Source organism: Protomyctophum parallelum (assembly GCF_964188405.1).
Source record: "Protomyctophum parallelum genome assembly, chromosome: 5".
NCBI classification, from domain to species: Eukaryota; Metazoa; Chordata; class Actinopteri; order Myctophiformes; family Myctophidae; genus Protomyctophum; species Protomyctophum parallelum.
The window spans coordinates 38,680,112-38,703,723 of record NC_139702.1 but is presented as its reverse complement, the minus strand read 5'-3'; the positions used below and the strand labels follow the sequence as shown (position 1 = coordinate 38,703,723).

The following is a 23,612-nucleotide window of genomic DNA, read 5'->3' as shown; positions in this document are numbered from 1 at the left end:
CACAGTTCTGGCAGATTTCAGGTCAGCTGGGATTTGACAGTTATGGAGAACAGAAACTGAGCATTATCTTTTATGTAATTTGATGAGTAAGTATCTGTCTTTCATCTCATCCATATTTTATTAAATATTATTATTATTATATTATTGCTGATGACGCAGCCATCCTCTGTTCACATTATCTCTCTGTTTTATCTAGCAGTGGTTCTCAAACTTCTTCATGTCAAGAGACTCACCAACCCCATATACGTGTAATATTGACATGTGTTTGACACCTCCATCTGAAAATGTTTTGTGCCAGGGAGCCCATAAGAGAACATGAAATGCAAAGAGTATACATTTTGGGAGTATAAAGCGACGTGCTGTGCTGCTTGTAGATCTGCTATTTTCACTAGTTTGGGTCCTGGGCAAACGTCTAATCTCTCTTTTGGGTCTCGACCTGAAAGATTTGGGAACCATGCAGTAGAGTAGACAACCTAATGTCTCCTCCAATATGGAGTGGCCAGCTGCTTCTTCGTCTTTTGGCAACTAACACACTTAATCTCGTATACACAAATTAATGGTATGCAGGTATGGGTGTCGTGCAATGTCCACTCTGCAAACACCTTTGCCCTAATAAGGGGACAATAATGTTTGAATTGAGAATGGTGAAAGAGGAATAATGATCATGATGTGTGATGTGTGATTCTTTAGTGGATAATATCATTTTAAGAACATGGATGTACTTCCATCATGTACATAATGGTCCTTGTTTGATTACAGTAGTACAAGATTGGGCCTAAACCTGGGGGGCCTACACAGTACACAGCCCTACATGATAATGCAGTACATAAGCTTAGCCACCAGGTGTCCTCGTTCATCTAAAATACATAGAGCAGAGCGTTTCAGTTATTGCTGCAGTGTTGTTTGGCTTGAGGAGGGGCAGCTGTTTATTTTTGCATCAGACTGGAGCTGATTAGATTTCTTCCCCCACATCACATTATTATTTATGTGTTTTTTTTCTGGTGTCCTGGGGTCAGAGTTGAGTCAGTGGACACACAGAGGAAAGGAGCTCCTAGTCAGCTCCTATAGTCAGCCTAGTGCACGTGGTTCTCAAAGTCAGTGGTGGAATTTAACTTATTTTTTTGTACATTTACTCAAGTATTGTACTTACCGTAAGTACAATTTTGAGGTATTTGTACTTTACTTGAGTAGCTTCTTCCAATTTCCAATACTTTTACTTCTAGCCTACTCCACTACGTCTCGAATGCAAATATTGTACTTCTATCGACTCCACTGCCGGTATTTTAAAACTTTAGTCAATAGTAGATTAAGATTATTATACAAAACATACACTACTTAAGTTCAGCCATACACATTTCGGTCATTTGAAAATAGCCGATCTAGCTTGTAGATATTTTCAAAAGATTTATACATTAATTTGAAAAATGAGCATTGCGCCTGTCACAGACATAATAAGCAGACCAAGTTCAGTCAGTAAACTCAGTGCAGTTGCTGCCGGTCATTCATTGATCCTCAGCATCACGTTATCATTCACCATTTCACTTCATCCAATCGTACACTCATTCCATCTTCATACCGACTATTTAATCTGCTTGCTTGTTTTCTGCTGCACAGATACTATCATACTGCTGTGCTGCTGTCTGCTTAAACTTTTGCTTCTCACCCTCCTCCACCCCAGCTACCACCTGTCGTTTTGGATCTGCTGTTTAGGTACGGGGGATTCGGAATCCCTATGGTTGGGACTGATGCGCTTAATCTGAGTACCTAAAAAGCAGATCCAATTCATCCCCAAACCATAATAAACATATTGCTTATTTTATATTCAATAAATATATATTCCATCCATTCTTGAGTTGTCCTGCCTGAACTTGAAACGGGACATTCTAAATCAGCACAATGAGTATTTTACTTTTGGTAGCTACTTTTAGTTTTACTAAAGGAAACTTCGATTTCCGGACTTTTACTTCCACCTCTGCTCAAAGTGAACCCTTACAGGTCTGTACCTCTGAGGTATAGAACCACAGAGTTATGGGAGCCCTTCAAATTAAAAGGTTTGAGAACCACTGGCCTATGGATCCTTGAAGTGCTCAGTTGGTTGCATTGTCAAAATATACTGGAGGGGCGTAATCAATAGTGAGTGAGTGAGTGAGTGAGTGAGTGAGTGAGTGAGAGAGAGAGAGAGAGAGAGAGAGAGAGAGAGAGAGAGAGAGAGAGAGAGAGAGAGAGAGAGAGAGAGAGAGAGAGGCATTACCTTGAAAGTAAATATTTTATGCCTAGACACTGTCCAGGAGAAATGGACAGACATCTAAAGAAACAAGAACAGGCCAGAGTACTTAAGAACTCACTTTATAATGCATCTGTCCAGGCACAACCACAGCCAAAGATCCTGACACTCAGGGCTTCAGGGCTTTTTTCTTTTTCAAACTGCAGCTGAATTAATCTCTATGGTTGAATAATGCATTCACTAGATGCCCTATGGTCTGGAAGACAGTCTGTCTGTCTGTCTGTCTGTCTGTCTGTCTGTCTGTCTGTCTGTCTGTCTGTCTGTCTGTCTGTCTGTCTGTCTGTCTGTCTGTCTGTCTGTCTGTCTGTCTGTCTGTCTGTCTGTCTATCAGAGCATGTATATGTTAAAGTTAACCTTTACCATGGACTATGGGTATTCAAAGGACAAAGCATCCCAAGTCAGTTCACTGTTCACTACAGGGTCACTGCAAAGGGGCCATATACTCTAAGGAGGCGCCTACCAATCTTCAGGCTATAGTTCCACTTCCTGAAGATGTACCAATTGTAGTGCAGGGAAAACTATTCATAAATAATGGTGTGCAGACAGTGAATAATTAAATAGATTCATAAGTCTTTAAATGCTTCAGGTGGAGATCTTCTGGCAACACAACACTATAGTATATCCATAAAGTAGGCCTACTCTGAATGAATGAATAATAATAAAGAATAAATTAATAAAGAATAATAATAATAACTGAATATTTATGAATATGTATATTCATAAAGTAGAACTATACCGGTATGAGTGCATGATTAAGTATTGATTGATTGAATACTTTATTAACAGTTTGCAAACAGTTTGCAAAAAGGTACAAAGGTACAGTTACACTACTATGCTGTATTGATCAGTAGGCCTAGCTACATAATACATCCTACATTTTCACAATACCTAAGGCTATGTTATAAACATAAAGGCAACCACCGCTTGATATACGTTCGAAATGTGTATAGGCTATTATGAAAACATCATAGCCCCTGCCATGTTCATAGGCTATACCATTCTTACAACTAAATAGCCATGGTGGAAAAAGTAGTCAATACTGCAATATAGAAATACACAGAATTCAAAATGTACTTGAGTGAAAGTAGACTACAAAAGTATTGGCATCAAAATGTACGATAGGCCAGGCCTACTTATAAAGTACCAAAAGTAAAAGTACTCATTTTCCATTTCAAGTTATCAAATGTATAAAAATATGTTGAAAATAGCAGATCTACAAGCTCACAAATCTGTCGCAATGTGACACATTTGTGAGCTTGTAGATCGGCTATTTTCAAATGTCAGTTCTTCAGATCTCTGTTGGTATAATTCTTCAGCTATTCGAAAATAGCAGATTAAAATAAGTATATTGAATCCATTACTTATTACTGAATATTCTCTTTTGGGGGCTCATGGCACAAAACCTTTTCAGATGAGGGTCCACGGCCAAATAAATAGCAATTTGGGAGTCCTTGACATTTTCCAGAACATCTCCCTCATGCAGACCAGAGAACTCATGACCTTCATCCTGAATATTATTTTCAGACAGATACCAATCTGCCACTGAAAGGGTGGTGGTATTTGTAAGCATGATAGGCAAGGATGGTATAGCCTTATCCTATATGTTTATGGCATGTATAGTGCTTTTATAATAGCCTGCAATAATCCAGACATTTGCTTCCTATATAGCGGTTGCCTTTATTTAACATTAGCCTATTATCTGAAAATGTGATCTAGGCTATATTAGGCTATACCATACATGATGACATTATAACTTTTTATCCCCATTTTTAGGCCAACTGATAAAATGCTAAATATAATTGGCTACTTAGGCTTGAAAATAGGCCATGTATTTTAGTATAGGCCTATTAGCAAGCGGTCTCCTCAACATGACAGCAGCCTCCATGCAGGCAGTCGCATGCACACACCTTTCTCTGTTTAATTATTATTTTAAATTTTATGTTACGTGCATGCATTACGCGCACGCACGCACGCACGCACGCACGCACGCACGCACACACACACACACACACACACACACACACACACACACACACACACACACACACACACACACACACACAGTAACAACAGATGAAATATTAAATGTTATAATGTCATCATTACTCATTATAAAACAGAAAGAACGATATTAACCTAAAAAAGATGGGGAGATTGCTTTGCCTTTTATTATAGCCTATCGTCGTCGTACGGTGGTGTCGCGCGCACCGAAAACCGTCGATCTACAAGCCCACGGCGCGGCGCACCCGCGACGAGCTGTGAGCTTGTAGATCGGCGATTATCCCTCCTCGTCGGGGGGTTTGCTTCCGGAGCGTTCCGGACTGGAGCAGCAGAGCGGAGGAGCAGCGCTCTACTCTCAGAGAGAGAACAGAACAGAACAGAACAGCAGCATCTAGTGACTCTGGAAGAGAGAGGAGAGAAGGGAGAAGAAAGCAGCGGAGAGAAGAGAGACAATAAGGGAGGAAGGACAATATAAACCGAAGCGCTTCGAGGACTGCAGGAGGAGGAGGAGGACGTGGTGGTGAACAAACACAGTCAGTCCGTGGAGGAGGTGAGTGAGTGAGTGCCGTGCGTGCGTGGTGGTGCGTGTATTTGTGCTTATTTATTTTCACGGCCCGAAAAAAAAGCAAGAAGCTGGCTGTCATTTTATTCCCAGGAACAGGAAGGACTGGGAAAAAAATAAGACGTGACTGAGTTAACTTTTCACATTGTTGAGGAGGAGGGCGACGCAGTGCCCCACTGCCCCCCCCCCCCCAATCCCCTCTCTCTCTCTCTCTCTCTCTCTGTGTCGCCGCCGCGTTGTAAAGGAGGAGACGAAGCGTCGCTGCTGCTGCGACACACACATGCCATGTTTTCCTTTACAGGAATGTAGCGGACCCGCGATTCCTTTCGGCTGTAGGCTATTAATGTCGTGGCTTTGATGATGATGCCAGCCCCACAGTCTGTGTAGATTTCGTCGTGATTGCAGGAATACATCAGGTAACGTTGCAGAACTAGCGCGGCTTGTGTGTAGCCAGCCACTAGCCAACGCCACTGTCTGTCTGGCTGGCTGTCCAGTCCAGTCCCGTGCTGCTGTTATAAGGTTAATGTGCAGCACACTTGGATTTTTAAGTAAATGTCATGGATCGGCCTATGAGGTGATTGGTGAACAACTTTGCGAGACACACGGATCGTTTGCTCCTTTAAACTTATTCATAGATGAATTATTGTAAAAGGCCTGGCTGCTAGTGGTGGAATCCTAGCTGTGTTGTTTTCGTTTCTCAAGTGTCTGGTTCATTTTAGAATGGGCCCATGTTACCCATGGATAGACATCATACTAAGATCATTGGGATCGTTTGACTTGTTATTACTGCTACATAAACTCATGTATATACGTTCATTTCAATTGATGTACCATGTTGTATTAAGCTCCTAAGCATAGCTGCCCATATAATAAGAGCCGGGGTGGGGTAATGTAACGGTTCCGTGTAGACGGTGTTAAAGAGAGCCTCTTGTTCCAGGCTAGCCAACTTTGTCATTGCATCCTGTGGTTCTCATTCACAGCTGCAACCTCAATCTAGCCCTGTGTATTGTTGACCCATCTCTCAATGTGGAGCTGCTAGAGGCCAATCAAGAATGCAGTTCATTGTGAAGCAGACGTGCATACAGTAGAGTATTACTGCACCTTGAGTTGTGCACAATGTGTGTAGACTGTTATCCTACTACAACTTGAATTGGTGCTGGCTGGACCCTGTTACTTAATTGTTTCCAGCCAACCAACAAGGTCATTTCTGGCTGCAAAGCCTGTGAGTCTGGGATAATGGGCTTGGTTGTTTTATACAAACATGGAGCCACTTAATTGCCTGTTTATGTTTCTTGATTTAAAGAATGGCCAAAGTCCAGAAAGTCAACGTGGAAAGACCTTCCTGTGTTTTGGACTGGTGGGGAATTTAGATCATTGTCAGTTAATTGGCATACACAATTAATTGCATAATGCATCCGTGTGTGGCAGGGATGAGAGAGGTGTCTTGTCTAGTCGTGCCTACCTTACTTACTTTTAGAATGTGTGTAATGGCTTATGACAGAGCATATCCAATTTGTCTGCCTCTCTTTTGGGAGAGGCAATTCTGCTCTGAAGTTGTTGACAATAACACCATTACCAAGGACATAATTGCTGTTTCTGGTGTGTGTACCAATAACATTTCCCTATCTCTCTCGCTCACGCACGCGCACATGACACGCACGCACGCACACACACACAGAGTCACACACTCATCTCACTCTCTCGTGTGTCCTCCCTTGGCAACACACTTAAGCTCTCCAGTGTACTCTTTCCATCGCATGTGACACATGATGTATGTTATTTACAGAATGTGTTGGTGAAATAATGATGACACACGCACAGTACGACGTGAATGAAACAAGGCCTTGTCAATGTCTCAGAATGTGTGGTCTCGCTGCAGCGTTGCCAGCTATCTCTTTGAAACACATTCCCGTGTTTTAAGAGACCTACTGTAGTAGCATCCATGACTTACAACTCCAAACGGCTGTGGTGGTTGCTATACTCTCCATAAGCTTTATGCTGTGGCATTGGTTTCAGGACGTCATTAGTGCCACAAGACGGAATGTGTCAGTGTATTGGAACAGTACTGTTGAAATGGTGCACTGTCATTCTCTCTCTCTCTCTCTCTCTCTCTCTCTCTCTCTCTCTCTCTCTCTCTTAATCAAAGTAATAGATTTAATCAATTTGGGGGGGAAATATATATATATACAGTATATATCGGAGATCTGCAATTTTGCGCTATTTGTCAATCAATTTAGCCAAATATATATATGTTGATTCGTTGACATAAAACTATTCCATTAGAATGTGCTTCTTGATTAATCAAAAACATAATTGGTAGAGATAATTGATAGCCGCAGCCCTATAAGGTGTGTGTGTGCTTGCGTCTTGCGTGCATGTACTCATGAGCGTGCATGCCGTGATGCATTGCATGTGTGAGCTTGTGTACGTGAATGAATGTGTGTGTGCCTGCTGAGTTGGAACATGATGTCATTGCTAATTGCAGTGGGCTCTTTGGTTGATAAGTTGGTTTTTATTCTGACCCCTTTGCCTCTCGATCCCTCCACACACACACACACACACACACACACACACACACACACACACACACACACACACACACACACACACACACACACACACACACACACACACACTCACTCTCTCAGTCTAGCGTTTTCTATTCAACATCAAGAGTTGCTGACTGTGGAAAAAGTGACTTGGGACATTTATGGGCCAAGTTTTTGGCCAAGAACTGCAGACTGTGTGTGTGTGTGTGTGTGTGTGTGTGTGTGTGTGTGTGTGTCTGTGTGTGTGTGGTATAGTAGGTATATGTGTGTTTGTTTTGCTTTTGGTGTTATAAAAGCGCTTTGGTTTTGCTGAGCTGCAAACTCTCAACATGGCCCCTTCCAGGTTTAGGAAGCTGCTTTGAACAGTCTCTTAGAATTGATATGCATCCTGGATCCAGACAGGGAGCCAGACACACTTGTCATGCACACATAACACATTGAGTGCAAGGAGACACTTAGAGCAGTACACTTCCCAAACACTGGGTTGGGAGTCGGGACCCATATGTTTGTTGCGAACTTGCGGACCCATTTTATGGGTCGCAAGTAGTAAATCATTTTATTTTTGGTTTCCTACATTTTGTCACATTTTCAAAATAATTCCATAAAAAATACTTTTCATTAGTGAAAATAGTAGATCTACAAGCTCATAACATGTTGCACCGCAATGTGTTGTGAGCTTGTAGATTTGCTATTTTCAGTAGTTTGGGCCTCGAGCTCAAAAGTTTGGAAACCTCTGCTATCTATATGACTGTCACTGTGTGAATCTACAAGCATGTGTGATAGAATACTCCAAAATAACACTACATACCAATATCAATATCTCCCAAAAGGATGTTGTTACCATGCCCAAGTTTGGGGGGGGGGGGGGGGGGGGGGGGGGGTGGAAAGTTGCCAAACCATCACCTTAAGGGACCTGTATGCCTTGCAGCATATGCAGGTCTGTTTGTGTATACTAGAGTGAGTCCGTGCACAACAGCTGAGGAGGAAAAAAACAGGTGTGTGTGTGTGTGTGTGTGTGTGTGTGAACAATCAGATATGTGTGGGAGATCTCTTGTTATCATCATGCTGCTTCCCCAGTGAAACAATACCACTGGCCCACCCTTGAGCAAACAAGTTGCCTGTATATGCATACTTATTTGTAGTATTGTACAGTAAAATCCTCAGTGTTTAGTTAATTCTGAGTGTAAAAATTGACCCTTCGTAATAGGGCTGCTCCGATTTATCGATATCAATCAGCCGGTTTTCACTCCACATGGCATGATCGCCGGTGATCAGCTAAATGAACAAATCACAAAATCAGATTTTTTGGATTATTTAAAAGAAAGATGACCAAATTTGAAATGTGTAATTTTTAGCATTTGTCTCATATACTGCATTTGTGTGATATACACGGTATACTGAAGGAATTATTATTGTAATACAGCTGATATATACTCAATATTAGGATATATGGGCAACCTTAAGGCTGATTCATACTTTGTCTTACGGCTGTGTCGTTGTGCGCTGAATATAACCGACCTACAAGCTCACAACGTGCTGCGGATACACATATCTGATGCGTTGTCAGCTTGTAGGTCAGCTATTTTCGGCCAGCGACACTGTCATGGGCCAGAGCATAATTTAGGCATTAATCAAACAGTGTCCTCATGTTGGTACTATAATATGTAAGATCCTAAGAAGAGATAGCCAGTGTCTAGACTTTTGTAGCAATTAACAGTTAATTTTTTATCAGCATTGGCCCCCCAACGATCTTGATCAGAGCCAGAGCATGCCTTAGTAGTTACTAGTATTGTGTGTGTGTGTGTGTGTGTGTGAGTGTGAGTGTGAGTGTGTGTGTGTGTGTTATACCATCCCATAGAACAAACAAAAAACTACTACCTCGGCCTAAACATCAGCAGCACAGGGAACTTCAACCAAGCTGTAAAGGACCTGAGGGACAAGGCAAGGAGGGCATTTTATGCCATCAAAAGAAACATCAAAATAGACATCCTAATTAAATCCTGGCTTGAAATACTGGACTCTGTGATAGAACCAATTTCCTCTATGGTTGCGAGATCTGGGGACCATAAGCAAACTATGACCTCGACAAAATGGGATAAACACCAATCCGAGACCGTACACACAGAATTCTGCAAATCCATTCTCCGGGCCCAGCGAAAAACATAATGCATGCAGGGCAGAATTAGGACGATACGAAAAAAGAGAGCACTTCATTTCTACAACCACCTAAAAGAAAGTGACCCAGATGCACTCCACTCCTTCAGCGCCACCTGGTGGTCACCAGTTTAGGCTCTGAGTGCCAATTCTCCCATTATAAAGAAAGAGAGGACGTTTAAAAAAAAAATGACAAAATTGGCAAAGTGAGTTTAGCATCATTTAACGTCGTTTAATGCAATCACATTGGACTTTTCTGTTTGGATGTATGGGCTGTCAAGGCCAGAAAGTAGTTTTTTGGTAATCAGTAGGCGTTCCCGCATAACGGTTTGATGATGATGTCACGCGTATACCCTCTATTGAAGATTCTGACTTTCAATTGTACATACATTTAGTTTTTATTGTATTGTTCCACTTTTTGCTTTGGCAATGTAAACTTATGTTTTCTCATGCCAATAAAGCCCATTGAATTGTGTGTGTGGGAGGGCATGGAGTGCTCATGTGTGACCTTTTGTCAATCTTGTTCTTTCTACTCACTTTCTCTCTCGGGCCCCCGTCAATGTCCCTCAATAGGGTTATTGTCCCGTCATCAGTGGGGTGTGTGTGTGTGTGTGTGTGTGTGTGTGTGTGTGTGTGTGTGTGTGTGTGTGTGTGTGTGTGTGTGTGTGTGTGTGTGTGTGTGTGTGTGTGTGTGTGTGTGTGTGTGTGTGTGTGTGTGTGTGTGTGTGTGTGTGTGTGTGTGTGTGTGTGTGTGTGTCGCGCTGCATTGTTGTTGCAGCGAGCAGACAGCCGTGAGGTGTGTTTGGACAGTGAAGGAGCACTGAGGCCCCGTTCATCCTGTGTAGGGTGTGAGACTGAATGATAGGGCCTCTCTCTCTCTCTGTTTTTCCTCTCTTTCTGTCTTTGTCTCTCCTTTTCTCTTTCTTTCTGCCTTTCTATCCCTCCATTTCTGTCTCCATTCATTCACCCACAGAGTTGTTACTCATGTCCTCCTCTCTTTGTTAGTGTGTGTGTGTGTGTGTGTGTGTGCGCGCGTGTGCGTGCAGTATGTATTCTGTCTCATCCTGGCAGGTCTCATTGAGGTCCTGTCTCCTAGCTCTCAGGGGTCTTGTGATTGGGTCATCGGTATGTCAGGGGTCTTGTGATTGGGTCATCGGTATGTCAGGGGTCCTGTGATTGGGTCATCAGTATGTATGATATTCCTTATATACAAATTACCTGTGGAAAGGAGGAGAGTGTGGTGGAGCAGTTTCTCTCACTTTAAAATAACACAAGACGGCATGCATGCAACCCTCCGGCGCACACGCACACACACACACACACACACACACACACACACACACACACACACACACACACACACACACACACACACACACACACACACACACACACACACACACACACACACACACACACACATTTTTCCTTCTTGTGTTTATAATATAAACAATATATTATATTTCTGCTGCTGATGCTGTCGTTTCCACATCACTGCACACTCATACATGCACCCACCCTATCTTGCTCTGTTCAGCTGCATAAGGGAATTATGCCTCGCATTTTGATCACACACACACACACACACACACACAGTGAGAGATGAAATGTGATGAAAGACCTTGTAAAGGCCATGGCTACAGACAGGTGCCACTCTCTCTAATTGGCCCAGTGAGCCCACTGAGTTCATGGATTTAGCCATACAATGTGAAAATGAGGTACTGACTCTCAGACCATACTGCCTCCTTGACTCATCTTTCTGACTGCCGTCATTTTGTAGAAACACCATATTGTCATGTTGTTGTTCCCTGAAGACTGTGGGGTCTCAGAGAGTGAGGAGACTGACACAGGCTAGTAGAGAGCCTAATCGGTGTCACCAGTTGCCCCAAAACACCAGCCACTGAATGCAAACGTGGTTTGATCAACCTGTATGATTTGTTATGGAGTCTTCTGTAATTCAATAATTTGGTAGTTGATAAGAGCAACATGTATGTACTCTATTGCGTCTACAATCACTGCTGCCATCACTGGAAAGTCTGATCCTTTTAACAATGCTAAGATGCTAATAACTGTCACTCTAAATACTGTACACTATGTGATGTTTTCTCTTCTATTTTTGTTAATGTATATGATTGCCTTGGACCTATAGTAGACTAGCTGTGATTAGACATCAGCTAATGGTGCTCGGTCTTAACTCTTGAGCTGGGACTCGATTAAAAAAATTAATCTAATTAATCGGAGGCTTTGCGATTAATTAATCTAGATTAATCGCATTTTAATCGCATATCAATATTCAACCCGAGAACAGCGAGAAACCTTTTTTTTTAATGTTTTTTGGTATCCCAGTGAATCAACGAATAGTGACTACAGGATACCACTCATTTTCAACATTTACTGTCATTAATATACCTGTTGTGGAAATAATAATAAAAAGTCACCCCATTCTGTGTTGCCTAGAACTGGAGGTCTGAAAAAAATTTAGTAACAGTAACAAGTACATCTCAGTGACATCACAAAGCTGTACTTACTTCATATTGTTACTGTTTTTTTGTCAGACCTCCAGTTCTAGGCAACACAAAATGGGGTGACTTTTTATTATTTCCAGTTTTCAGTACTATAGAAAAGCGCCCAGTGAGAAACGTTCCGCGGTGAAAAAAAAGGTGCGATTAATTTATCTGTAGTTAATCGCGATAAATTTTTCTGTAGTTAATTAATCTAAATTAATCGCAATTAGTCCCGGCCCTACTCTTAACCCATCATAAGTCTACTATGAGCAGTTTGCTGCAAAATGTCTGCCAAACCCCCCCCCCCCCCCGCTCCATTCCCATTGAAATGCATTGGCAGACTCCGCCCTCATAGGTAGAATAAACGTGCGATGTGACAGTGTCTAATTGTCTATATACATCTGTGCAATTATAAATGATGCTAGCTAGTTTTTCTGAAAACGTAGGTTTAGGATTTAGAAGGCGTTAAAATCGGCCTCAGGTCCATTTTAAATAATTAAACAAATAAACTATGTGTGGCAATTATTAGAGCTGGTGTTCGTGAATTAGACTATTGTTTTGCAACGAGGCTCATTTGCAAAGAAGAATTACATGGTTTCTTGTGTATGGGTTCAGCGGCCACAAATGCCACGCAAGCCTTTTGTGATTTATTTTGCAACATAATTTTACCAGGTGGCTTCAAGTGTACGCATTGCGCAACATGGGAATGCAGGAGTTTACTTGGACTGGAAAGACATTCCTGTCTGATGAGTGGTCCGAATGACAGGCGATTGACTGCCAGTCTGATTCAGCTATCCACATTGTGCTGGTTTTGGGTTTCCTTCCTATGAGTCTCCTATGATGTCACATCCTGTGGGGCGGAGCGAGAGGATTAATTTAGCAGCTGTGGGGTCGCGGGTATGATGTATCACTCCAGCCTTTTTTATGGCATCCTAATCTTTAAATATTCAACTATGTTTTCTTAGCTTCAATCTGCACTCTCTGATCAAAATTCGTATTGAAGAAATGAGCCCAACAAGCCACAGAGCTTGGCTTTGCACTGACCTGGCAAAACAAGTGGTTTTGGCTGCGTTTGTGTTTGTGCTTCAAGACTGGCCAGCCAGGACCAGCTAGCTATATATGTCTGTATAGTCCTGTACTCCAAAATGAATGTCCTGTCTGAGAAAAATGCCCCGCTAACAACCCAAACATCCTCTGCTCCAGAGGGAAAGAGGAGGGGAAAAGAATGGTTAGGATTTGACAAGAGGGGAGGGTTTTAAGTGTTGAAGAGAAATGGATCGTTTGTGGTTCCTGTGGTCCCTTTGGCAGAGAGGGGGACATTCCTTTTCGGAAGAGTCACTTCGTCTCCATTCTTTCGTCATATCCGATATCTCTGTCCGTGAGCCTGCACATCGTTTTAGACACATCAGCACAGTCTCGTCCGTCTGACATCTGCTTAGATGGACAGCGTGCCATATAGGCTCTGTAATTAAATGTCATCAAAAATGTTTAGCACACAGAGGAGGTTTGCACCGTTTTGGCAAAAACAAACAAACAAAGAAGAAAGGAAAAAAAAGCTAATCACAAGACAGAAAGGTTCTTTCTCACCCAGAGGGAGGTCAGGCGGTAATTTTCTGCTAGGGAGAAGTGTTCAGAAAAACCTTTAGAACAAAACAATATTTGTGCATGAATCAAATGATTTGAGTAAAGCCTGCATTGTTCACGTCTAGACTGCCTTGTGCTGCTGCTATATATCTCAGATAAATATAGGATATCCAGTCTCCCTGCTGTCTGCTGGCCTCTCATTAGATGATCTGACACTCTTTGTGCATGCGCGTGTGGGCGAGCGAGAGACACTCTTTGTGCATGCGTGTGTGAGAGAGCGAGAGAGAGGGAGCAAATATATTTAGTGCAGTGGTTCCCAAACAGTGGGTCGGGACACATTTTTATGGGTCCCTTATTTTTTTTAAATAATCTTGTTATCTTGTTTTTAATCTAATTTCAAACATTTTCAAAAAACATTCCCAAAAAAAGCTGAATTGTTCATGAATTAATACCAAATGAAAGTAATTTCTTGAATAAATAATTAAAATAATTCTAAGAAATTCCAAAAGTTAGAAAACAAATTGAAGTGAAAATAGCCGATCTACAAGCCCACAACGTGGGTTGTGAGCTTGTAGATCGGCTATTTTCACTAAAACGTTTGGGAACCACTGAATTTGTGCATGTGTGTACTGTGTGTAGTGTGTGTGTGTGTGTGTGTGTGTGTGTGCATGCATGTGTATTAAAGCCCATGCATGGTGGCTACGGATTGTGCCTGTGTTGTTGCCATCGGTGACGCATCCAGGAAAGCGCTGTGGTCTCATTACAGTGCCATTGCTGGCTGCTGCTCTCCTGCTGCGGTTTGAGGCCGTGTGTGTTCTGCAGCCTGCAGGTTAAACAGTTGAATCAGGAGTTTCCTCCCCCAACTCTGTTTTGTTTTGTAGTGTGTGTGTGTGTGTGTGTGTGTGTGTGTGTGTGTGTGTGTGTGTGTGTGTGTGTGTGTCTGGTGTGTACATGGTGTACTCTTTCCTTGCTGGCTGCGCCTCGCCTCCCCTCACCCACAGGAAAGAGAGACGGAGAGTGTGCAGCAGAAGGGAGAGAGGGTATTTGGGACAGGGGGGGGGAGGGGTCTCTCACCGCCATACTCGCTCCTAAGTTTCCCCAAATCCAGGAAATCTCTTTTTGGCTCCTGTGTTTCTGTTCCCACTTATTTGGGTTTCTCTCTCTCTCTTTCACCCTCTCTTTATTTCTGTCTGCCTTTCTTTCTCTTCTGTTATTTTTGTGTGGGTCGACCCGTCGGCTTAGGGACACGGGGACCAAATAAATGTGAGCTCCTGCCATGTGTCAAGTGTCAACACATAACATTAGTACATTAGGCGAGTACGGGACGTCTGGCATCCAAACAGTATATACTGCACTGTACCCATCACTCCATATAGACACACTCGGCATCAGTGTTGTTTTCGTCAATTAAAACTATGACGAAAGATGTTCGTCAACTTCCTTTTTTCACTGACGTAAACTACATAAAAACAAAATAAAAACTAAGCCATGATGACTAAAACTATGACTAAATGTTCTGACAATTTTGTCAACGGATGAAAACTACACTAAAATGTTAGGGAGGGACTAGACGAGAAGAGATCATTTTATGCTTTATTGCACTCGGGTTGTTGCAATATGAAAATGGCAGATCTAAAAGCTCACAGCCCTGCGATCTGTTGTGAGCTTGCAGATCTGCTATTTTAAGCATGCAACCGAGTGTAAAAGCTGTCATTACAACGCCATCAAGTAGATTTAGTTGACTAAAATCATATGATATTTAGTCGATTTAAAAACTAGACTAACACCAAAACAATTCGGATGACTAAAACTAAGTTTCATTCCAAAGACTATGACTAAACTAAAATCTAAATTTGCTGCCAAAAACAACACTGCTGTGTTGTCAGTGTGTCCAGCACCAGCCATTGGAACAATGCCACACAGTAACTAGCTACAGTATACTGAATAGGGTAAAGGCTGTGAGGTATCTTTTTTAAGAATAATGGAGCATGGACACTCCTGAAGCTAAAGTGCCATCATGTGCCAACTGCTGATGTGGATGCACAGACAGCAATGCAGGACCTTTCATTAGTCAGAAGTCTGAAGGAGTCCAGAGAAACATTATTAAGCACATAAACCCTGGCATCCCTATTCTGGGCCTGTCATAATAGGTGACCAGACCAGACAGTGGCCTTGTGGTTAAGAGTGTCCGCCCTGAAACTGGGAGGTCGGGGTTCGATCCCCGGACAGGTCATACAAAAGACTATAAAAATGGGACCCAATGCCTCCCCTGCTTGGCACTCAGCATCAATGGGGGGATCAAATCAAACTAATCAAATGATTCCCTGCAGCTCACCACTCCTTGGCTGCGGCTCACCGCTCCAAGAGATGGGTCAAATGCGGAGAACAAATTTCGGAGAACAAAGTTGTGTTGTAAGCTTGTACAGTACATCGCCTATTTTCAGCAAAGAGGGAGGAGGGAAGAAAAAAGACGGAGGGAAGAAAAAAGGAGGGGACCAACTTAAGTACAGACCTCTGAGGGACCTCAATTAAGTACAGACCCCTGAGGGACCTCAATTAACAGAAAAAGCTCATAGGGCAATGTTGTTAGCAGTATGTTCTCTCATACCTCCCACCCAAACAGGGTTTTAACCATGAATGACGACGCATGCAACACCACCGCTATCCCTTGCTTCTTCCATAACGCATATGTTTAATATGCTAGTAGTAGTGTATCATCATTCCAGTGCTCAAATCTATTCTGTCTTTCTCAGGTGAACCTCTGCTGACCCGCCAGCCTCTCCGTTAGACGACTGTCCGTGTGTCCTGATCCGAAGAGGAGAGAGACTCTCAATCCAGGTATTTATACCTTCCCCTCTGTCGCCTTACTCGTTGTCTTGTGTCTTTCTTTTGCATAGCTAGTTTGGGCCAAGGGCCAACAAAGGAAAAAGGTACACAATGCATGCAGCAGTAGCCAGCGTTTAGGCCACTAGCTCTGACCGTAAGGTATGCATTGCTTTACATGTACGGACTTGTGTGTATGTTTGTTTGCTTGCCCCTTTTGTCAAGTAATTAAGAGACTAAAGCCCGCCCGGGCCCCAGCCTCTCTGACCCACCCACCCAACTAGAGACATACCAGAAATTCTTTGGCACACCCTGAAAATTCCTCTTATTCTCTCCTTCTGTTTGTGGTCATTTCTTCGTGTCTTGCTCTCCCACCCATGAAAACCATGGCAGAAGGAAATTATACCTTTTCCATAGTACACTGGGACACATGCACACAGAAGCAGACTTCATGTGTACTTGGAGCATGTTGAAGGAGCATGTTCAATTATAGTCGACCTGCATCTATTCCTGTACGTCCTTCACACTCACCAGTCACTATACATTACTGCTACAAGGACAATGTCTGGTCATGGGATCATATTGACCTCATGTGGACCACTGGCATGTGTGTGTGTGTGTGTGTGTGTGTGTGTGTGTGTGTGTGTGTGTGTGTGTGTGTGTGTGTGTGTGTGTGTGTGTGTGTGTGTGTGTGTGTGTGTGTGTGTGTGTGTGTGTGTGTGTGTGTGCGTGTGCGTGTGCGTGTGCGTGTGCGTGTGCGTGCGTGTGCGCGCGCAAGACAATTTTCCTGGTCCTCCGAAGAGAAAAGGTTAGGCACTCGACACACAAGATTTGGGTTCAGGTTTTAGAGTTTAGGTTTAGAAGTTGGTGTTGTATTTCTGCATGACTTATAATTAGTTGCACACCGGTGCCAAAAATAGGCTATAGGGTTAAAAATGCCAAAAAAAGGTGTGGGTGTCGTGCATGTAGTTGCAGCCCAGTATGTACTGTGTGTGTGTGCGTGCGTACATTTGTGCATAGTTTCAGCTCAGTATGTACAGTATTGGTGGTGTTTGTGTTATGAACTCATGTTTAGGCTACAGCCTCAGTCAAGGAGTGTTACATTGTCTCTGTTATTTCCTTCCATTGACAGTATAAGGATGCAATCACACAGGCCTAGAGAAAGACCCCCCCCCCTGTTGGGCACTGGCCTACTTGGAATGGAACAATGCAAGTTGGAAATGAATGACCCACCCAGTAATTGTCTGTGTCCCTTTTTTGCCCATATATGGAGTTCTTTGTCAGGCATGCCCAAATATGGAGTCTATGCAGTGGTCAGAACATCACCGTGATGTCAGAACTATCAGTCACTCTGCCGTTCACTGTAGTGGAAGAGATGCGCCTGGTGAGGGTTTAAACCCGCAGCTACGTCGAGTCCGCCTACAGGAAATACGTAGGCTGCGACCATGAGTCCCGCTACGGAATCGGTCTATTGATGGATGTTGTTTTTATGTGGACACGCCCACCAGTTCATTTAGTATGCCTGGTGGGTGGTGATGGGTGGTTATCCACCTGAACTGAAGCCGCACCCACAGCTGTTGTTGTATGATAATGGGAGGGGATGGCACGTTTGACTGTTTCAGCCTCAAGGAAGAAACCCTAAATACCAAGGGAAGACATCATTGCACATAACAATCACACCAAGGGGTTTAATGAAGTACTGTCACCTCATAAACACATGAACAACTGGGAAAAATATCACAGCAGCCCATCTTCAATGATTAAATATCTATGGTTAGAACTTGTGCTGCTATAGTTTCCTAGCCAGGCCTGGAGGCTGATGGCAGCCACTATAGCTGTAGAGGCCTGGGCTTCAAGATGCAGCTGAGCCAATATAAAGCACGGAAAGATCTGGAGAGAGATTGTCCGCGATTATGCAGCTGGCTTTCACGCTCACGTCCGAATCCAAAAGTTACACAAACAGCGGCTTGCCTTTGCTGCCTCGGCTCTGCGCTCCTCGCCTAGTTCCGTCCGCATTGTTTTCCGCCGGCCAGCCTCAAGCTGTGGTGGTTTTGCTTCTCTTCACGTTTTTTTGTGGTTGTGTCGTTTTTGGGGAGGGTGACAGATGGGTTTTTTCTCATATAAGGAGAGGAGGGGAAGGGTCAGTTGTAAATCAGAGTGTAGTGCTGGTGAGAAGCCGGTCTTCAGTGGTGGGAAGTACATTTACTTAAGTACTGTAGTTTACTTGAGTATGTCAATTTGTTTATACTTTTCTACTCCACTACATTTCAGAGATACATATTGTACTTTTACTACACTACAATTATTTGAAAACTTTAGTTACTAGTTACTTTGTTGATTTTAATTATAATTACAAAACATATACATTACCCTCTTCAGCCTATATGTCGGCCATTCGAAAATATTTTCTAAACATTAGTACACATTTTGAACTTGTGAAATGGGACATTCTGCATAATGGGTACTTTATAGTTATACTATACTTTTACTCAAGTAATTTTTGAAAACCATACTTTCACTTGTGACGGAGTAGTTCTACATTGCAGTATTGATACTTTTACTTGAGTAACAAACTTGAGTACTTTTTCCACCACTCCTGGTCTTTTCTTTACTGGCATATATCCAGACCCCCTCTGGTGTTTTAATGAGCTTAACACTCTAACACAGCGGTCCTTGAGGACATTCCAGAGGATATCCCCGGCAAAATGTATAAATAATAAATATAGCATCAAAATCAGTTTAACCACATTAGCCCTATGTACCGGACTACTGGTACATCAGCTATTAGAAAACAGCTATTTTCCAGTCCACAAGCTCACAATTGCATGCCGATACCATGTGGATCTGCTATTTTCAAAAAAAGATATTTAAAAAAACTAACATTTTAGCAACACACAGCTGGTATCGGGAAAGGAAAGGAATAGAAGGAAAAAGCGTTGAGAAATTCTAATGGATTGGGACTAGGAAAGATTAGAATGGCAAAGGAGAAGTTTGGAAAGAAGGTTGGAAGAAGAGGACTTTCTAATTGTAGAGTGTGTCCTTGGCTGCTCTCCACTTGGCTTATGAAGTCAATGCATTCTCTGCGTCTGTCTGTTAGTATGTCAGTCTTTCCCTCTGTCTTTTCCATAGTTTCTGGTAAGCGTGCGTGCGCACTCGCGCGCACACACACACACACACACACACAGACACATAGAGGGTCGACCAAAGGGTTAGAAGTTAAAGGTCTCATTGCGCCACATCCTAGCTCTTATTACCCGCCCACCACCCCACCCCCCCCCCCCCCCCCAGGTTTGTGTGTCCGTGTGAGTGTTAGCGAGTGAGTATTTCTGCGTGTTTGTCTTCCAGCCTCAACTCATACATTCCTTCACTGTTTACAACTGAGTCCCCATATGCAGTGTTTCTCCTTGCTCGCTCTCTCTCTCTCTCTCTCTCTCTCTCTCTCTCTCTCTCTCTCTCTCTCGTGTCTCTCTCTTTAGTAGTGCCAGTGGTTCTAGCCACAGAGGGACCTTGTAATTAGGGCTACACCACCGTGTCCACAGCAGAGGGCCGATGGGGACCCTTTATGGCTTCCTCGGGGCCCATCCCAGAGCGTCCCAAGTGCAGCGACACAGCTAGCTCAGTCTCTCCGTTCAAGGGAATCCATGGCCCATATTCCACTACTACTACTTCTACATGCTCGGCACATTTAACTCCGAGAGTGTAGGGCACAAAGGGTGAGGGTCCGGTGTAAACGGGGTCCATTTAGTTACATTTGTAGATTTTGTACCGTCTCAGAATGGCAAATGAATTGAAATGTTGGCGGGTCAACAATTTTGTTCTCTATTCACGCATCAGATGGCTGAGGAATGGTATTAAAATCAAATGTCAAATGTGTTCTACGGTGTTATGATTCTGGTTCTAAGTACCCTAACGCAGCTCTTAAAGTATGTTACAGTTCAGTGCACCATACATATATATAAGTACATTGTATATTCACGTACAAGTACCTGTTATCAGTACACAGCATGTTGTATATCACAACATACGGCTATGTTATGATTTGATTCATATAATTGCACCAGTACTTGTAGCTCTGAGCTGTAGATGAATTATCATCAGAACATCAGATAGACTGATATGTTGTTGAGGCCCTGCCTTCAAGGCCGTCCAAACTATTGTATGTTGTATTGTATCTACAGACTTCACTGATTATGAATGGTTGTTTGTTACTTGAGTCGAAGTGGGGAAAGTGAAACAATTATTCTAAGGCGCGCACACACACACGCACACACACACACACACACACACACACACACACACACACACACACACACACACACACACACACACACACACACACACACAGGTATGTGGGCCTGTTGCGGCAGGAGTCAAGCAGTTAAGAATGCCTTGAATGCAACACATTTTTATGGTGTTATTTTATGATGCCCTTTCTTTTATGCATCATCTTTCTTACTGCTCCGTCCTTGGCTGACTTTCACATCAGAGATGCGTGCGTGCGACGCGTGTGTGTTTGTGCATGTCTGTCTGCATGCCTGCGCGTGTGGGGAGGATACGCGTGTGTGCTTTCTCCATCAATCAGTGTGTTTGTGCATACAGAACATACTCCCTCCCTCTCCCCGTGCAGTCTGTATGTTGGTGGAACACCAGTGACTCTCTAGAGACTGGAGCCCACATCTGTAATCAGCCTCTGAGGCCCTTGACATAAGCATGATGTTTATGTGCACTCATTTCATCATCACACACTTAAGCCCTATGTACTTAATCGCCCAAGAAATATAGTGAAAAGGGACACTCAAGGCACAACACGTCGCACTGACGCATTTTGAGCTTATTTTTTTCCACCTCTGATGATGACCTGCCAAAAGTAGGTTGAAAGGAGTTAAGTTCAGCAGCACAGTCCTCCTATAAACTTAACATGATGCTGACTGAGTCAATGGATTCGTATGTTATCACTGCATTAAATACACGTTATCAACCGTTGGAATATGGCCAATATGGCCATATCGGCCATACTGACGTTGTTTTCAGTGATGGCTCTCGGCTGTGTTCACTTGGAGCGCGCAGACATGTCGAGGGCATGGAAAGTAGGGGGGACTAATATTTACTATTCTGTGCCTATCGGTATGCAACTGGAACGTCGCTGAGACGGCTCTGGTGGCCGTCGAAGTGCTCGGCACGGCGCCTCGCTCGGCAGTGCCTCATGTGGCTCAAGGCCACCAGAGATGGCACACCTCCGTCATGGTCACGGTCACGGTCATGGTCATGGTCACAAAAAGCAAGCGCTCTCTAACGTGTCAGTAGTTTCACTTCTGCGTTATCACACATTGGCTCTATTCCAAGATTCTGATCACGGATATATTCTTGATTATAGGCTAACATTCGAAGCGGGTGACTGAGTTCATGATGACCAGTGGTGGAAAGTACAGTAACTAAGTTAATTTACTTACAATTTTGAGGTATTTGTACTTTTCAATTTTAATTTCCAATACTATTACATCTACTCCACTACATCTCAGAGGCAAATATTGTACTTTAACTCCACTACATTTATTTGAAAACTTTAGTTACTACTTACTTTGATTATTATTACAAAACATACAGTAACCACTTCAGCCCCATACTGTACATGTTTTGGCCATTTGAAAATAGCCGATCTACGCATTGTGATCTTGTAGATCGGCTGTTTTCAAATGATTTTTAATACATTTGAAAACTTGAAATGGGACATTCTGCATTGTGACTTTGTGAGTTTCTTTTAAACTTTTGGTACTTTAAGTACATTTTAAATGTACTTTTACCATAGCATTTTGAATTCCTTGTAACGGAGTAGTTCTAAATTGCAGAATTGATACTTTTACTTAAGTAAAACAATTGAGTACTTCTTCCACCACTGATGATGACAGCGTGGCTCTGCAAAAGGCTGGCCGTCTATTATAGCTTGTTTCCACTTGCGACAGCAGAGACAAACACACTGTCTGTGTGCTTGTCCGGAGCTAATCTCACAAACGGCTTGACCGATCAGCGCCAAACGTATGTATGTTGCCAGTAGACCACAGAAAGGTTGTATGCATGCACACTGCCAGTAGACCACAGAAAGGTTGTATGCATGCACACTGCCAGTAGACCACAGAAAGGTTGTATGCATGCACACTGCCAGTAGACCACAGAAAGGTTGTATGCATGCACGCTGCCAGTAGACCACAGAAAGGTTGTATGCATGCACACTGCCAGTAGACCACAGAAGAAAAACCACAAGTAGGCCTGTCGCAGTTATTACATAAACGCCTAATCGCAATGATTTGATAATTTTTGCATAATAGTCAATCGTAAAGAAAAAGGCCATACATAAACAAAATATAGCAGATCTACAGTACAAGCAGATCTGTAATTAGCAAGAAAAATAAAATAAATAAATAAATGTGATTTCTTTGTATATTGAAGTTATTTGTCATACAGTATCTGCCCTGTGCAATTTGTGATTAGGAAGCCCGAAAGCATTAAAACCATAGAGAACATGGAATCAGATTAGTCCTTTTCTGATGACAACAACACAGGTGATAGGCCCCCCTCCCTTGTAGGGGTGTTATAATGTCAGCTGGAGGGGCGGAGTCATCACACATATTTCTGTTCAACTTGGAAAGACCTCGGTAGCATGCACTTGGGCTTCCTATCTCCTACCTCATTGATGCTTCCTGTAAATGCCTAAATGGTAATGGTGCATTTATATAGCGCCTTTATCCAAGGCGCTTTACATAGATTGTGCATTACATTCACCCATTCACACACATTAATACACCGATGATGGCACCAACCTGCACATCGGGAGCAATTAGGGGTTCAGTGTCTTGCTCAGGGACACTTCGACACTAAAGGTCCCTGCACACAGAGCGTGTTTTCTGATTTTTTGCGGCGTTTCTCCGTCGGTTTTCCGAAAAACGCGTCCAATGTGCAACCACCTTAACTCTGGGGGAGTCCGGGTTCGAACTGGCAAACTTGCGGTTCCCATCCGGTCACTATCCCTGAGCCACCGCCGCCCTTCCCCCCCCATGTCCTTCGAGCAGGCCTGAGAGACAATGGCCGACCAACTTCAACTTCCTGTAGGAGCTAGGATGTAGGAGATGAGACCAGTGGTGAATGTGAGCCGGTGC

The 23,612-nt window shown here is 43.1% G+C and overlaps 1 protein-coding gene across 5 annotated transcripts in view; it reads left to right on the top strand.

Moving 5' to 3' along the window:
• Nucleotides 1-4,591: 4,591 nt before the first annotated feature.
• The window catches only part of apbb2b (amyloid beta (A4) precursor protein-binding, family B, member 2b), a 92,188-nt gene continuing 73,167 nt past the window's right edge, over nt 4,592-23,612 (top strand). For 4 of the 5 annotated variants that reach the window (XR_014569281.1, XM_083765692.1, XM_083765691.1 and 1 more), the window contains exons 1-2: nt 4,592-4,835; nt 16,392-16,476. The gene's annotated coding sequence lies outside the window, so the exon portion shown is untranslated. Of the gene's footprint in view, nt 4,836-5,088; nt 5,264-16,391; nt 16,477-23,612 lie in introns of those variants that run through there. The other variant, XM_083765690.1, reaches the window with a different exon arrangement.